Here is a 16,330-nt window from a genome sequence, read left to right as displayed (position 1 = left end):
ACTTTTAAAAGCTTCATGTCACTATCACTACATGTGGAATGAGCTTCCTTAATGGTGTCTCTCAAGAAGAAAGAAAGCTCGTTCTTTGACATGGGAAGATCAGCTTCTTAACAGAGCACCACAAGTTGCCCGAAGGTCCTCTACAGTCCTTCGTTCTGTCTAAATAGATTTGAGAAGCCCTGACAGGGCACAGGACTCTCTCTGGCTCATTACCCACGATCTCTGTCAAAACCCTTGATTTCAAATGTCTTGGGCCAAGGGTTGGACGGGTTTTCGTTCTTTGCTAAGAACATAGGGCTTAAAGAACAACAGCATCAGAGTTCTTTAAACCCAACATGCTTGCTTATAGCCTGGATCTCACTAACTCTCTTCGCCGTCGCCAGAGCAGTTAGAAAAAGTGTCTTCCTTGTAAGGTTTCTAAGCGAAGCTAAGTTGAGAGGTTCAAAATTACTGACATCAAAAACTTTAGAACAATGTCTAAGTTCCAAGAAGGAACTCTTGGTTGAGGTACCTTCGAAGTCTCGAAAGACTTCAGAAGATCATGAAGGTCTCTGTTATTGGCTAAGTCCAGTCCTCTATGCCTAAAGACTACAGAAAGCACACTTCTGTAGCCTTTTATCGTAGGCACCGCTAAGCGAACTTCATTCCTCAAGTAGAGAAGGAAGTCTGCGATCTGGCTCACAGAGGTAGAGGTGGAGGAAATGCCTTTCTTCCTGCACCAGCTCCGGAAAACAGCCCACTTGGATTGGTATACGGCAATAGAAGAAGGTCTCCTTGCCGTTGCGATTGCTTTCGCCACAGGTCTTGAAAAACCCCACCCTCGCTCTGGCCAACTTCTGGATAGTCTGAACGCAGTCAGACTCAGAGCGGGGAGGTTTTTGTGATACCTCTCGAAGTGGGGCTGTTTGAGTAGATCTATCCTTGGAGGCAGAGTCCTCGGAAAGTCTACTAGAAAAGACATGACCTCTGTGAACCAGTCGGTCGCTGGCCAGAAGGGGGCGATGAGAGTCATCCTCGTTCCCTCTGATGCCGCGAATTTCCTTATTACTTCCCCTAGGACCTTGAACGGGGGAAAGGCATATACGTCTAGTCCCGTCCAGTCCCAAAGAAGGGCGTCTACTGCTACTGCTACTGCTCCTGGGTCTAGAACTGGTGAGCAGTACAGCGGGAGTCTCGTTGTCCTGGAAGTTGCGAAGATGTACGAGAGGACATCCCCATAACTTCCACAACCTCTGGCATACTTCCTGATGAAGGGTCCACTCCGTCGGCAGAAGTTGACCTTGTCGACTGAGCAGATCTGCACGGACGTTTTCTACCCCGATGATGAATCTCGTCAGGATAGACACGTCGTGTGCCTTCCGCCCATAACAGGATCTCCTTTGCAAGGAAGAACAGGATCGAGAGTGGGTTCCTCCCTGTTTCTTGAGGTATGCCAGGGCTGTGGTGTTGTCCGAGTTGATCTGCACCACATTGCCGGAGACTTCGTTCTGAAAGAACTGGAGCGCCAGATGAACTGCTGCCAGCTCCTTGAGGTTTAATGTGCCAGGACACTGTTTCCCCTCTCCAGGTGCCTGACACTTCCTCCCCCCCACCCCCCCCCCCCCCAGTGTTGCTCCCCACCCCGCGGAAGACGCGTCGGAAAACAAACACTAGGTCGGGGTTCTGAAGCTTGAGGGAAAGACCCTCTGCGAGCTTCAAAGGGTCGGTCCACCATCTTAGATATTCCTTTACCTCTTCTGATAACACCAGAATCGAATATCCAAAGTGTTTTGGTGCTTCCAATTGTCCGCAAGGAAGAATTGAAGAGGTCTGAGGTGTAACCTCCCTAGGGAAACAAACTTCTCCAGTGAGGAAATGGTCCCCAGCAGACTCATCCATTCCCTCACCGAGCATGATTCCTTCCCCAGAAAGGTTGACACTTTGCTTAGGCAATCTAGTTGTTGCCCCTGGGACGGAAAAGCCGAAAAGCCACTGAGTCCATCTGAATCCCCAGATAGACTAAAGACTGAGAAGGGGTCAGATGTGACTTTTCGAGGTTCACCAGAAAAGACCCCAGGGACTTCGTTTAACGACAAGGTCGTGTGAAGGTCCTCCAGACACCGGTCTTTCGAGGAGGCTCGTACGAGCCAGTCGTCCAGATAGAGAGAGATCCTGACTTTGGAAAGATGAAGCCACCTCGCAATGTTCTTCATCAGTAGGGTGAATACCATGGGAGCAGTGCTGAGTCCAAAGCAGAGAGCCCTGAATTGAAACACTTTTCCTTTCAGGACAAACCGCAGGTATTTCCTGGACTGGGGGTGGATGGGGACGTGGAAATACGCGTCCTGGAGATCTAGTGAAGCCATCCAATCCCCCGGTCTTAAGGCTCCCATCACTGACTGAGGTGTCTCCATCTTGAACCTCTGCTTGATGACAAAGAGGTTCAGGTTGCTGACATCGAGTACCGGTCGCCATTCCCCCGACTGCTTTGGCACCAGGAACAGTCTGTTGTAAAATCCGGGGGAATTCAGGTCGGAGACCTGTTCTACAAAAGGCGTGTTTCACGATCATCTGATCTAACAGATCGTAAAGCACTTGTTGCTTTTCTCCCCGATAAGAAGGAGACATGTCCCTGGGTGTCGTAGACAGCAGGGGTGGTTTCAGGAACGGGATCCGGTAACCCTTCTTTAAGATGTCCAAGGACCATTTGTCCGCACCTCTCTCTTCCCAGGCTTGCGCAAAAAGCTGAAGCCTGGCTCCAACCGGTGACTGAAGGACTTCTGCTTCACTTCTTGTTCTTGGCAAGCGCAGTGGCTCTGCCTCTGAAGTGCCTCTTCCCTCGAGGGGCTGGTCGAGAAGAACTACTCGAAAGGGCTTCGATTTCTTGAGAATCGAAACTCCGAGGACAAAGGAACCGCAGGTCTCCTTGAAGATTGTGCAAGGAGATCTTGCGTGGCCTTCTCCTGTAGGCTGGTAGCAATGTCTTTTACCATAGCTGGGGGAAGAGATGATCCGAAAAAGGAGCGAAGAGCAAATCTGCTTTTTGTGACGGAGAGACAGATTTAGCTGTAAAATTGCAAAACAGGGATCTCTTCTTCAAGAGCCCTGTGCAAAAGTGAGCTGTAAGCTCCTCCGAACCATCTCTGACGGCCTTGTCCATACACGACATTACGCTGGACAGCTCCACCAGACTAATCGAGTCGGAACTCCTAGACCTTGGCATCCAGAACTCCCAAACACCAATCTAGAAAGTTGAAGACCTCTAACGTCCGAAAGAGGCCTTTAAGGTGGTAGTCCATTTTCCGTAGTAGACCAGGAAACTTTCGAGAGGACAGGTGAGACCTCCTCGAGGCATCCCACAATGCTAGCGAAGTCTCCTTGAGCTGACGAGGGAAGTCTAATACCTACGTCTTCTCCCGTTTCATACCAAATGCCAGCCTTCCCACTAAGTCTCGAAGGTGGCAGGGACAAAAGAAGTCTTTCCCTGAGACTCCTTTTCTCCATCCAGTCATGGACCTTACGAAGAGCCCTCTTAGTTGAAAGGGACTTCTTCATTCTGACAATGCCGAGACCTTGTTGATCTTGGAAGAAGAAAGTTGTGAAGGAGGAGAGCGAGGAGCTTCCGGGTGAAACGTATCTCCAAACTCTGATTGAAGAAGGCGGGTCAATACCTGGTATTCGGAAGAGACTGCCGCCAAAGTTTCTCATCATCCACTTCAACCGAAGCGTCGCTAACCTCTGCTTCCGACACAGTGAAGTTGGAGGAAATAAGGGTGGACTAAGACTATCTGGTCTAAGTTTTCAAGAGGCGCGTTGCTGTGAAGTGGAAGGCAAAGCTGACTCCTTAATAGAAACTCCGGTCGTATCTCTAAGACCCGAAGTAATCTTGCAAAGTCTCATCAAAAACAGGTGGGAGACGACGAAAATCCACATCTTCGTCCACCTCCGAGCGTCCGCTGGCGCACACCTGGCGTCCGCTGGCGCACACCTGGCGTCCACTGGCGCACGCCTGGCTGCAACTAGCGCGGGATTGGCGTCCACTCGCGCGCTGCTGGCGTCCGCTGGCGCACGCTTGGCGTCCACTGGCGTGCGAAGACATTTACTAAAGCGCGCTTAACATCTCGCGCGCGCTCTGCTTCTGCTGGTGCACTCTTAGATGCCACTGGCGTTCGCTTGGCTTCCGACCGAGCGTCAGGAATCGTGAACTTGCACCGAAGCGTTCACGCAAGTATCGAGCTCTCGCACGCGCAAGCTTACGAGCGGGTAATACCGCTTCATGCGCAGAGCGTAGCAAAATCCTCTTCACGTCCTCCAGAGAGCGCTGGGGAGTCGCACGAACTCTAGCAGGCGAAGAAAGTGGGAGAAAGACGAGCGAGGAGAGGGAGAGGGAGACCTTCTAGATCTCTTCACAGGCAGACGGTCATCCTTTCTCCTGGGACGTGGTTGCGTCCCTTTCTTAGCAAGAGCATCAGCAAGTTGTTGCTGCAAAGAGCGCAGGATCTTCTCAGTAGGAGAGGATTCCTTGTCAGGTGACGGGCTGATCCTGTGAGAAGACGAGGGGCGAGGGGACGCCTTCTTCCTTCTCCCAGAAACTGCCGTAGAACGCGCTCGAGAGCAACTGGGGCACTCAACAAAGTCATCATCCGATGACTCCTTACGCTTCTTCTGTGGCGGGAAGGCTGCGAACACTACTCAGGCGATGATCGCCTCTCGAGAGCCAAAACTGGACGTGAAGCGTCACGATCACCAACGCTCCTTTCAGCGGGCGTGAAACAGAATGAGAGCTCCACCCCTTGTGCGGGGAGGAAGCCTCTGAAGAAGAGAAACATTCTTTCAGGAGACGTGCACGCGCACGCTCCTTGGCAGTCTGTGTAACGTCAACAGATACTGCCGAAGGCACGTCAGATCGGTGGGCGTTCCCCGTAACCCTCCTGCGGCTTTCGACATGCCCTCTCCCTGAAACCTGGGAGTCCGGCAGCGGTCTAGGCCTAGAGGCGAAATGGGGCCGATCTGACGCACCCTCCACCCAACGAAGGAGCACTGTCACTGCACTTTGCACTTCACTTTTGCCTTCTAAGGCGAGCACTTTAGATTCTAAATTACGAATCGACTCTAAGATAAGTGTAAGGGTATTACCCTCCACAGACACTGTTTCAGGGCCCGAAGGCAACACTACAGGGTTAGGAGTAGTGATTAAAGGAGGGTTAGTAGGAGAAACATGAACTTCCTGACGTTTACCTGAAACGCTCCTGGAGGAAGACCTCCTTAACCTATCCCGTTCAAGCTTACGCAGATAGGACTCATACGCTCTCCATCCAGAATCAGAAAGACACTCACATTCCTTGCAGCGACTTTCATACATACAATCATGCTCTCTGCAACTCTTACACAAAGTATGAGGGTCTACTGATGCTTTCAGTAGCCTACCTCGACAATCACTCTTGGTACAAAACCTGGCGCTAGCCGAACTAGAACCAGACATCTTATTTAAAGAGAAATCAAGCAAAATCAATCAAATCCACAATTAACGTGTGCCTAGCCACCGATCCAAAAGTCAAGATACCAAAAAAATCAAAAAGGGGTACTTATAGTGGCCAAGTTTCCTAAATTCAAGACGGAGGTGCTGAAAACTGTGTTTACAACACCGGCGACAGAAAAATTATGAATAGAAAATGGGAATGATTCCTGATACCCGCCTCCCAGCGCGGGAATAGGGTACTAACCACCACCTGACTCCATACGTGTGTCGTAAGTTTTTTTAATTTCTGTCGGACTTCGGAAAATACAGCTATATAATATATCTGAACAGGTAAGTTCATGAACAAAACATATAATATTATTGGATGCAGTGAAGTAAAGCTTAACTTTTTAAAAGATCCATGGAAAAGATGCATATTCATTATCTTTGTATTTTATCATACGATACTAATAGTATACTATGTGATTATTACATACTCGAATTTTATATCTCATGTATGATGCGAACCCCCTTAAAATTAGCTCCAAAATTAGGTCTTCAAAAGTCGCATGATACACGAGTATATATGGCAAGTACATACGTACTCCTAAGTCATATCTACCCACTCCAAGGTTCTGAAGTTTATAAATGAGTGCCTTGCGATTTACTAAACCGAAATCAACACTTATCTATCTAAATGCTCTGCACTAAAACCCATTGATGTCAAATATAAGAGCATTGCAGGTGCCTAACTGCTTCCTGTATAATGCTGGCTAGGATTAAATAAAGTTTAGCTTTAAGCCTGAACATAATGGTCAAACTGAATTAAAGCTCTATGACTATTTCAAAGTTCAACGACAGAAACTATGCTGAGCTACTGGGGATCTAGGAAACAATGTGCCAAGGGCTTCAGCTCAAGCTACCAACATAGTAATGTATACCAGGACAGGCCATGTAGTAAACAAAATCCTTGGATACATTAGGTTATATTTAACAGGGTAAGCCAGAGAAGCAATTCAAGAAAAATTATGAAATAAAAATTGGAAAAACATTACCATACTCCATAACTTTGGAGCTTTAACCTCACTAATTTTACTAATGCCAAGTTCACAGCTTCATAACAACCTAAAATCTTTTAAGAACAACTTTTGAGGGGCTTATATATATGTACCATTGTGTCTCAAAAAGTTGGTATCTTGAGGAAATGTTTTAAAATGTTTCAGGGTGAAGCTATTATATCTTAGAGTCTTAACTATTTTCTTTTCGTTTGAAGTAATGTTTTCCAGTGTGGTTATGTGCTGACTCTCATCTCAAACTCTTGTATCTACAGAGTTATATCATCAATTCTGTCTGGTCTTAATGTTGGCTTGTGGCTCAGATGTAAGGAAGTTAATTTACTTTAAGAGCATTTAAAATACTACAAAGAAAAACAATGTATAAAAATGAATACAGCAATGGTATAGGCTATATCTAAATAATTTTAACATAGTTTCATTTGTTCCTTCTATGCAAAATTTTCCAAAATGACTAATATGTAAGGTAGTGGGTTCATGATGACTACATTCCAGTTTTCATATGCAGTTATTATCTGTCTATTTATTTGTGAATAATTAGTATGCTGTTGTTTCATCCCCACATGATATGAAATGACTTAGCCCATCCAGTGACATGACATGAAGTGGGCAATTTAATGGTTTACAACACTGTTCATTCTAAAACTAGTACATAGCCCAAAGATTTCCTGACAGTTTTTAATGAAACTATAAAAACTATAAATATGATATTCGTTTCCATTGACAATGCCTAGTTAACCTATTACAAACCATAAATTTTGAGTTTCCCTTTGGGGGGAGTGTGGGGAGCTCCAATACTTATAATCATGGGAAGTTGTAAGCTAGAGGGTTAACTAAGAATTTCCAATGAAAATTTGATGTGATTTATTAAAGTTCAATCTGATCACCAGCACTGGAAATGTTGGTTATTCAGTACTCCGATGGAAATTAAAATCAGAGTATATATAGCACTTTGAATCTATTCCAAATTTATAACTAAAAAATTACTTTCCAGCAGTTTTTGAATATGCCGTTTGATTGTGGATATTCACCCAGCAAAATATCTCGTGGAAAATAACTCACGAGGCTTCAAAACGAACTGAATAAAATGAATGAAAAGCAGTGTCAAAAGGAGGCCATCAAGAATTAGGCATAGGTTGTGACCCAAGTTAATTTAGATTTTCATATTAAGAACTTAGGCTGTCAACCAAGCACTGTGGAGCTTTTGGTTGATATGACAATTTGTCGAAAATTGCATTTTTCCTAACTATACAACCTGAGGTCCTTTAACAATAGGAAGTAGCTAGCGCAGCTGGAACGGTCGTAAGCTTCGAACAAGGGGAGAACGGTAGTTAACTGCTTGTCCGATCGTCGCGCGGCGTAAACAAATCACTTTTGCTTTTGGCCCATGCAAAATACGCAGAGTGAGGGGTGGCATGAGGAGGGACTATATGTAAAGGACCTCAGGTTTGTATAGTTAGGAAAAATGCAATTTTCGACAATTGTCATTTGTTCCGATACGTAATACAAACCATCGGTCCTTTAACAATAGGAAAGACTCACTTCTTGGTGGGAGGAATCTGAGTCTTTTTAGATGAACAGACTGGTGTTCGTCCATCCCTGGAATGCCTCCCTGGTCGTAAGAGCGAGGGAGGGATCCAAGCCTCTGTCCGATTGATCGGGTGTGCACCGCAGGATCAATGGTCAGACCTCTGGGCCGAGTACTAAGAGAGAGGCAAGCGTATCTCTTCGTACCAGCATTGTAAGAACTTTTTCCTGTACATGAGCAAATATAAAGTAATGGGTTTGTCTCATGTCAGCATCCACTTCCTCCCCCTTGTTGGAGAAGTGGTGGATATACACTCCTATCTCTAGTTAAAGAGATAGGATGGAGCTCGGTTGAGTAGCTTACCTGCATCTGACTCCCTTCCAGCGTGGTAACGACCGTATCCCTCTGCCCCACAGGTAGAGGTAGAGAAAGATGGTGAAGAGAAGCCAGTCACTCTCTCATTCGCACATTCATTCTCCCAGTCTACCAGGAATCGATGCTGTTCTGCCTGCTCGGTGCTGGGTAAGCTTCACAAGTGTTGAGCAGCCACCACAGTCCCAAGGAAAAAGTATCCAAGGACTTGTGGGCAATATCCCGAAGGTAGAAGGACGTGAAGGTGGTCTGGTTGGCCAGACACCTGCCTTCAGGACCTGCGCCACGGAGAAGTTCTTACGGAACGCTAAGGAGGGTCCGATACCTCTGACTTCGTGGGCTCGTCGGTTGGAGCGTAACGGATGTCGTCGCTACCATCAGCCTCGTACGCTCTCCTGATCACCTCACGCAGCCAGAAAGAAGCGTGTTCTTGGAAACTTCTTTCTTGGTAACCCCAGTGCTAACGAAGAGGCGTCGACACTCAGGCCTGAGGTGTCGAGTTCTCTTCAGATAGCGCCGTAGCGCCCTCACAGGACAAAGCAGCATCTCATCCGCATCGTTATGCGGTGAAGTCCAGAAGGGAGGGATCGTGAAAGACTCGAACCTGTCGTTCAGGGATCGACGGATTCTGAGTCTTGGCTACGAAGTTCGGGACGAAATCGAGCGGTCACAGATCCCCAGCCTCTGGTGTGTTTAACATCATAAGAAAGACCATGTAGTTCCCCTACTCTCTTCGCCGATGCCAGGGCCAGCAAGAAGAGGGTCTTGAGGGTCAGATCCCTGTCTGACGACTCTCGGAGTGGCTCGAAGGGTCTTCGAGTCAAACTCCTAAGGACGAGAGTCACATCCCACGCAGGGGGCCTGAGTTCCCTGGGTGGGCAAGACCTTTCGAAGCTCCTCATTAGCAAGGAAATCTCGAACGAGTTCGAGATGTCCAGTCCCCTCAGTTTTAGGACGAGCGCCAGTGCTGCTCTATATCCTTTAACTGTGGGTACTGAGAGGACTTCTCTCGGCGAAGAAACACGAGGAAATCCGCTACCTGCTGAAGAGTGGCTCTGAGAGGAGACAGACCCTGTCTACGACACCAACCACAGAAGACGGCCCACTTCCCCTGGTTCACAGCTGCAGAGGACTGTCGGACATGTCCAGCCATCTCTGTGCTGCACTACTTTGACTGGACTGCTTGGTGGTACCGTTCTACGTGTGGCTGGGCTAGAAGGTTGTGCCCAATTGGGTAGCTCTCTCGGTGCGTCCGCAAGAAGAGCCCAGCAGGTCCGGATACCAAACGGCTTGAGGCCGTTTGGGAGCCACCAGGATCATTCTGAGATTGGGAGTGACAGCGCTCGACTGATCACTTTCCGAATCAGACAGAAGGGAGGAAAGGCGTAGGCGAAGAGGTTGTCCCAGGGGTGTTGGAGAGCGTCCTCTGCAGCTGCCCATGGGTCCGGCACGGCTGAAAGAAAACCTGAAGTTTTCTGTTGTGCCGGGTGGCGAACAGGTCTACGACCGGTCGAACCCCCACAGGTTGAAGAGCCTTTCCGCCACGTCTTGGTGTAGAGACCATTCGGTCCCTATCACTGATCCCGACGGCTGAGCTTGTCCGCTACTACATTCCTCTTGCCTGGAATGTAGCGTGCTGACAGCTCTATCGAGTGAGCCGGTGGCACTCGTGCACCTGCACCGTCAACTGATGGAGCGGAAGAGACACTAGCCCCCCCTGCTTGTTGACATATGCCACTACTGTGGTGTTGTCGCACATCAACACCACTGAGTGTCCCACCAAGCGGTCCTGAAATTCTCGGAGAGCGTTGAACGCCGCCTTGAGTTCCAGGACATTGATGTGAAGGTGCTTTTCGTGATGGTCCCACACACCTGCAGTCAGCAACTCCTCCAGGTGTGCGCCCCATCCCTCAGTCGATGCGTCTGAGAACAGAAGCATCTCCGGGGGGGAGTGCGTATGGGCACTCCTCTTAAGAGGTTCTTGTCGTCGAGCCACCAGGCTAGGTCCTGCCTCACCTTGTCCGTGAGAGCCACGAAATAAGGTAAGGAGGATCCTTGGCCTGAGACCAACTCTCCCTTAGCCTCCACTGGAGAGACCGCAGGTGAAGACGCCCGTGAGGGACTAACTTCTCGAGTGACGACAGATGGCCGATCACGACTTGCCATTGCTGTGCTGCCGAGACAGGAACCGGCCGGCTGCCTCCCTGAATTTGCTGATACGCAAGTCTGCGGGAAAGACCTGCCCTGCTACCGTGTCTATCAGCATACCCAGGTACTTCATCTTCTGCTTGGGTTCGAGATCGGACTTCTCGTAGTTTATCACGATCCCCAGATCGCGACAAAACTTGAGGAGTCGATCTCTGTCCTGTAGCAACTGCGAGCGGGAGCTCGCCAGGACTAGCCAATCGTCGAGATACCTCAGAAGACGTATCCCGTGCGAATGGGCCCAAGCTGACACCAGAGTGAACACTCGCGTGAACACCTGTGGGGCGGTTGAGAGACCGAAACAAAGTGCCCTGAATTGGTACACCGTCCCGTCGAAGATGAAGCGGAGGTACTTTCTGGAGGACTGATGGATGGGTATTTGAAAATACGCGTCCTTCAAGTCCACTGAAAGCATGAAAATCGTTCCCCCTGATCGAGTCGAGCACCGAGCGTGCCGACTCCATCGTGAACCACGTCGTGCGAACGAAGCGATTCAGGGAGAGAGGTCTATCACCGGACGCCAGCCCCCCGATGCCTTCTCCACTAGAAGAGGCGGCTGTAAAGCCCGGTGACTGGTCCTCCACGATTTCTACAGCTCGTTTCGCCAGCATGGTCTTGATCTCCTGTCGAAGAGCGTTGTCCTTTGCTGATCCCCGGACATAGGTCTGTAGATGGACCGGTTTGGAGATGAGGGGGGGCGACCGACTCGAAGGGTAGTAGATATCCCGCCCGAAGGACGTCTACTATCCAGTTCTCGGCGCCGTAGCGCTGCCAAGTCGCCCCATGGCTCGCCAGGCACCCCCCCACTTCCGGCAGCAGGTGAGGGGGAACGCCGTCCCTAGCGTTTCCCTCCTCGTTTCGACTTCTTCCCGCCACCACCTCCTCGGGGAAAGGATGGGTTGGGAGGAGGGCTGATTACGGCCTCCTCTAGCAGAAGTCAAGAAAACAGCAGGAGTCTTCGCACGGGGCTTGGACGGCTGCAACCGTCTTCGCCGCCGTGGAAGCGCTAGCCAAGCTCTTTGGCTGGCCGCAGTCGCTCGAGATTGGCCCAGTAACCTTCGAGACTGCCTGGTGAACTAAGCGGTCACTGTCATCAGTGCGCCGCCTTTCCACCGCAGCGTCCACCATCTCTCCGGGAAAGAGAGCTGGGGGGGGGGGAACTCCTAATGGGTCCATTGCGAAAGGCCCGAGTGCCGCCTCACGCCCGGACCCCCTTGGTCACTCGGGGGTAAGGGACTGCGTCCCTACGTCGAAGAACCAAGTTGGCCCACAGGTTAGCAGTCTGATGGGCGAGGTAAGAGATCGCTCTTCCCTCCAGACTGGCACAGTCTCCTGAAAGAAGCGTCGTCTTCGAGAGCAGAACTCCCGGAGCCGGCCGCTACTTTGATATTGTGAGGGACCACAAATCCAACCAAGAGACTGCTGGAACGCTGCCATAGCGGTAGATTCCAGGGGGGCAAGTGCCTCCTGCTGCGAGAACCAGAGGTTCTCCGACAGGAGCTGCTGCAGGGACACACCTGGAGTCAGTCCTCGCTAACTCCGGGTTAACCTGTTTAGGCAGTATCGGGTCTTCCGAGGCACGTAGAATCGCCTCTGACGCTGTAGAGGGGGAGGAAGCAGCTTAGAAGACCGTCCGGATTTCAGCGAATCCTCCCGTCCTGAGACGAGATTCTCAACTTGATCCAGGACTGAGTCTGCAAGCTCTGATCGCGGTAACCCCACCATCATTTTGGGTTCCCTCTTGGGACCCCTAAAATGATTCGAGCCGGGACGTGGGCTCTTGCCGGTGGTAGCGGCGATCCTTCCGCAAGGTCATTATGCTGACGAATCAGCTTAATGACCTCTGCAAAGTTCCTCTGTATCTCGGGAGTTACTGCGTCTTGTGGAGTAGGACCGTCCAGTCCCTCCAGCAAGAACAGGTCCCGCGATACTCCTCCTTCAGAAGGAGGAACAGCGGCAGACCCCTGACGGTCGCCTCCAACTACTTGCGCGTATGTTCTGGTCGGTCCTAAAACCGTGCCTGAGCCAATACGGCGTCATAGCGGGTTCACGAGCGGCGCACCTCTCGTGACACTCCTCGGTACCTCGCTCCTCCCGGTATAGCCCGAGAGGTTGAAGGTACGGGAGAGGCAGACCTGACGCTCCCCCTCGCTCGCTGGCAGGACCAGCGTGCGTGGAGGGCTGCTGCTGATCGTCAACCCACCGCGGTGGCGATCGAGCAGCAGGCCTAGCCTTGTTGCCGCTCGCCTGGGGCGAGAGGCTCGGCTGAGAACGTCGAGACCGATCTCTAGCGTCAGGCGAGCTGTTGCTGGTCACCGTCTCCGCCCGGTCCCTATGGGAGCGGCGGTCAGGTGACCTGCTAGGCTCTCTGTCGCGGCGAGACTGGCCAGCGTCCTCTCGGCGCGTCGAGCCGCTGGTACCTAGCCGTGGCTGGTACCGACGGCCGCGGGGACCCCTTCCTCGCCTCAACCCGTGGCTGTCAGCGACCGTCACGTCAACCCGAGCAGCCAGTTGATCGCTGCGAGAGCGTCCACTGGCCTGGTGAGAGTCGTGCGCACGGACTCGCTCCGCCAGTCTTCTGCTCCGCGCCGCTGATCTTGACGGCGAGCGAGCTCCGGACGTCAAGACTCTTGGCTGGACGGTCTCCCGTGGAAGAGCGTCCACGTCGGTACTTCTCGCGAACGAAGAGAAGCGGCCGAGACGGAACCTGGTTTAGCAGCAGAACCGCTAACACCAGGTGAAGGACGTACCAGCCGAGGCTGGTACACCTCTGGTCCCCGTCGTCTTCTTCTTTGCAGAGGAAGAGGCGTGTTCCCCGTTCCCGAAGGAACAGGAGGACCACAGCAGAAGCTCCCTGACTCGCCTGAGCGAGCCGGGCCCTTAGAAGATCCCGAAGGAGTCTTCTTATGGGGGGGGAGGAGGCAAGCCTTCTTCTTCTTCGGCTGTTTGCCTTAGAAGTCGAAGGGGGAAAAGGATGGCAGCAGACGACGAAGAAGACGACGAAGACGACGACGACACCTTCCTCTTCTTCCTCTTCTTCTTCGCCAGGCTCCGTAGGACAGACGTCAGGTCTTCCATCCAGGAGGGAGCCGGGGCAGTTGCCGAAGCAACAGGGCCCGACTGCAACCTGTCCGGAAAGACCTGAGACTGTGACAGCACCACCAACAGCAGGAACAACAGGAACAGGTCCAGGAACAGCAGGAACAGCAGGAACAGCATGCACGTTATCTGAAACAAAGGGAAGGAGCAGCAGGGACAGCAACAGGTACGGCAGGCACGGCAGGTACCGCAGGAGAGCCAGGCGTCCTGTCGGCAGCTACCATCATTCTCGGCACTGGCGGCAGGTCCAGGGGGGGTGGGGTACTCTTGGGGCAGCGGAAGTCCGGGGTCGGCAAACACAAAAGAACCCAGGTGGCGGTGGCACGTCCTCTTTGGTACGCAGTAATCGGTTTGTGTATTGCAGCCGTGGGTGTCACCGTCATTACATGTGGTGTATACACCAAGTGCGGTGGCATATCATAAGCTGGTGTAGATATTGTGGTAGTGGTAGTGGTTACCGTACCATGAGTGACCACTGCCGACCCCGCCAACCGCTGAAATCAACCCCTGTATACTAGGCACTCCCTGCAGTCCCAGCGACCTCCCACACCGTCCCCAGGTCGTCCTTCGCTGATGGCAACCTGCGGAAGCAACAGTCGGGTAGTCAGAGGGGTTCCCTCGCGCCTGGAGGGGAGAAGAACCCCACCCAGAGCGGACGGAAGACCCCGAGTACAAACTGGACGTCCGGGTAGCGGGCGCGGGCCTCCTCCTCCACACTCGACGGATCGAGAGAGGAGAAGGACTCGCTACCCCCCCCGCAGGGGAAGGCGCGAAACGTGGGGGCTGGCCGGGGGGCAGGAAAGAAGACGATGACTTCTTTGGCGGCTCCTAAGTCTCTTCCTGCCCTCGTACAGCACCCACTGCGCCTCGGACCAATTCATACATGTTACACATGGCTCGGTGCGGGAGCATTCTCGCCCCCACCCCGACACCGAGTACAAACCTCGTGTGGATCCACATCACAAATGATCTGAATCCGCCGCATGTACGCCCCTCCAGCCCGGGACACACTCTACAGGGCGACTGGGGGGCGGCGGAAATTCGAAATCTCCATTTCTTGATCACTCATTATTAATATGACAAAAGAAATGTAAAGTACTTACAAGCATACACTCTCAAACACACTAGGAAAAAGAGGGCTGATACTCAAAGCAAACGACAAAGCGGGCAGAGCGATGACGAGCACGTCCTATCCTCACACGGCCGAAAGCAAAAGTGATTTGTTTACCTGCCGCGCGACGATCGGACAAGCAGTTAACTACCGTTCTCCCCTTGTTCGAAGCTTACGACCGTTCCAGCTGCCGCTAGCTACTTCCTATTGTTAAAGGACCGATGGTTTGTATTACGTATCGGAACAATGACTGATTTACTACACACTTTTGGCATACATGCCAAGCACTGGGGCAACTAAGGCCAGTCAGGGCTGAAATGGAAATTGACAGTGAAAATGTTTGAAAGGTGTAACAGGAGGAAAACCTCGCAGTTGCATTATGAATCAATTGTTTCCAAAGGGTGGACACTGGACAGTAAGATGGAAGAGAGTATGAATGGAGGTATAATAAAAAGAATTAAAAGGGGTTGCAGCTAGAGGCCGAAGGGATGCTGCAAAGAACCTTAAAGGGGAACTTATGGTTGCATTTTAGATGTTCCATATGTAGTATTATTCTATTTAAGTACCCCTGGCGAAAAAAGTTTTTTGAAAGCGGCATTTTCTAATTTTTTATGACCAATTTTCTATTGCACCATGGGCGCAGCCATTTTGTGTGGTTCATCTGTTATGCGTGACATCATGTAGCTGTAGGCTTACACAGGTGGAACTATTCAGAGGGCACATCATCTTTAGATAATATCCTTTTTGGTTTATATCTGTCAGCTGAAAATATATGATTGAAATGGTAAATAAAGAAGTAGCCTGAAGTATGCCTAGTTAGGCATATACAGCCCTAAATTCTAAAACCCCATTTCTTAAACTAGTTAAAAAGGACTATGTGAAGGCCCTCATCAATTCATGGACACACAAACACACACATTTAGAAAACTGCCGTTCACCCCATCAAACCACGCACATGGCAACTAACAAGAATAAATTTCAATTCAAATACATACAAGTGGAGGCACCATAGTATAGATAGTGGTATAGATAGCCGCCCTATCTTCATCGATACCGCGGCCTGTTCAGAGGGAAATTGAGTTCCCAAAACATATTATATAAATTTCATAGCACATACCCTAATCCGCTCCTAATGTCATCTTTTAAATCTGTTGGCAAGAATGGTCTGAACAGACAATGGTTTGCGTCATAGGTTGAAGGAGTTTTATGTTGATATCCTTATTTTGAAGAGCCATCAGGCAGTGACATTCTTTTTCTTTATTTGACAGAATCCTGTGGAATGTTATGCCTTTTGACAATTGCCAGAAGTATTGGCACAACCAAACGCCATACAAGTTAGCATAATTGGCGCTATTTGAATAACAAATGACCTAAAACACGAGGGCAATACCGAGGACGATTACTCTACAATACGCATGCTTCGCTGCTCTTGTTATTGAGGCGACCACTGCACCACGTCATCAGTACTAATCCGCCAGATAGCAACATGGTCGAATCCAGGAGAA

At 50.5% G+C, this 16,330-nt stretch overlaps 1 protein-coding gene across 2 annotated transcripts in view; it reads right to left on the bottom strand.

Moving 5' to 3' along the window:
- The window catches only part of LOC135216399 (low molecular weight phosphotyrosine protein phosphatase-like), a 119,186-nt gene that overhangs the window by 100,942 nt on the left and 1,914 nt on the right, over positions 1 to 16,330 (bottom strand). The window lies entirely within an intron of this gene.

The sequence above is a fragment of the Macrobrachium nipponense genome, chromosome 6 (genome assembly GCF_015104395.2).
Source record: "Macrobrachium nipponense isolate FS-2020 chromosome 6, ASM1510439v2, whole genome shotgun sequence".
In the NCBI taxonomy this organism is placed as follows: domain Eukaryota; kingdom Metazoa; phylum Arthropoda; class Malacostraca; order Decapoda; family Palaemonidae; genus Macrobrachium; species Macrobrachium nipponense.
This window is presented reverse-complemented; position numbering and strand designations above follow the sequence as displayed.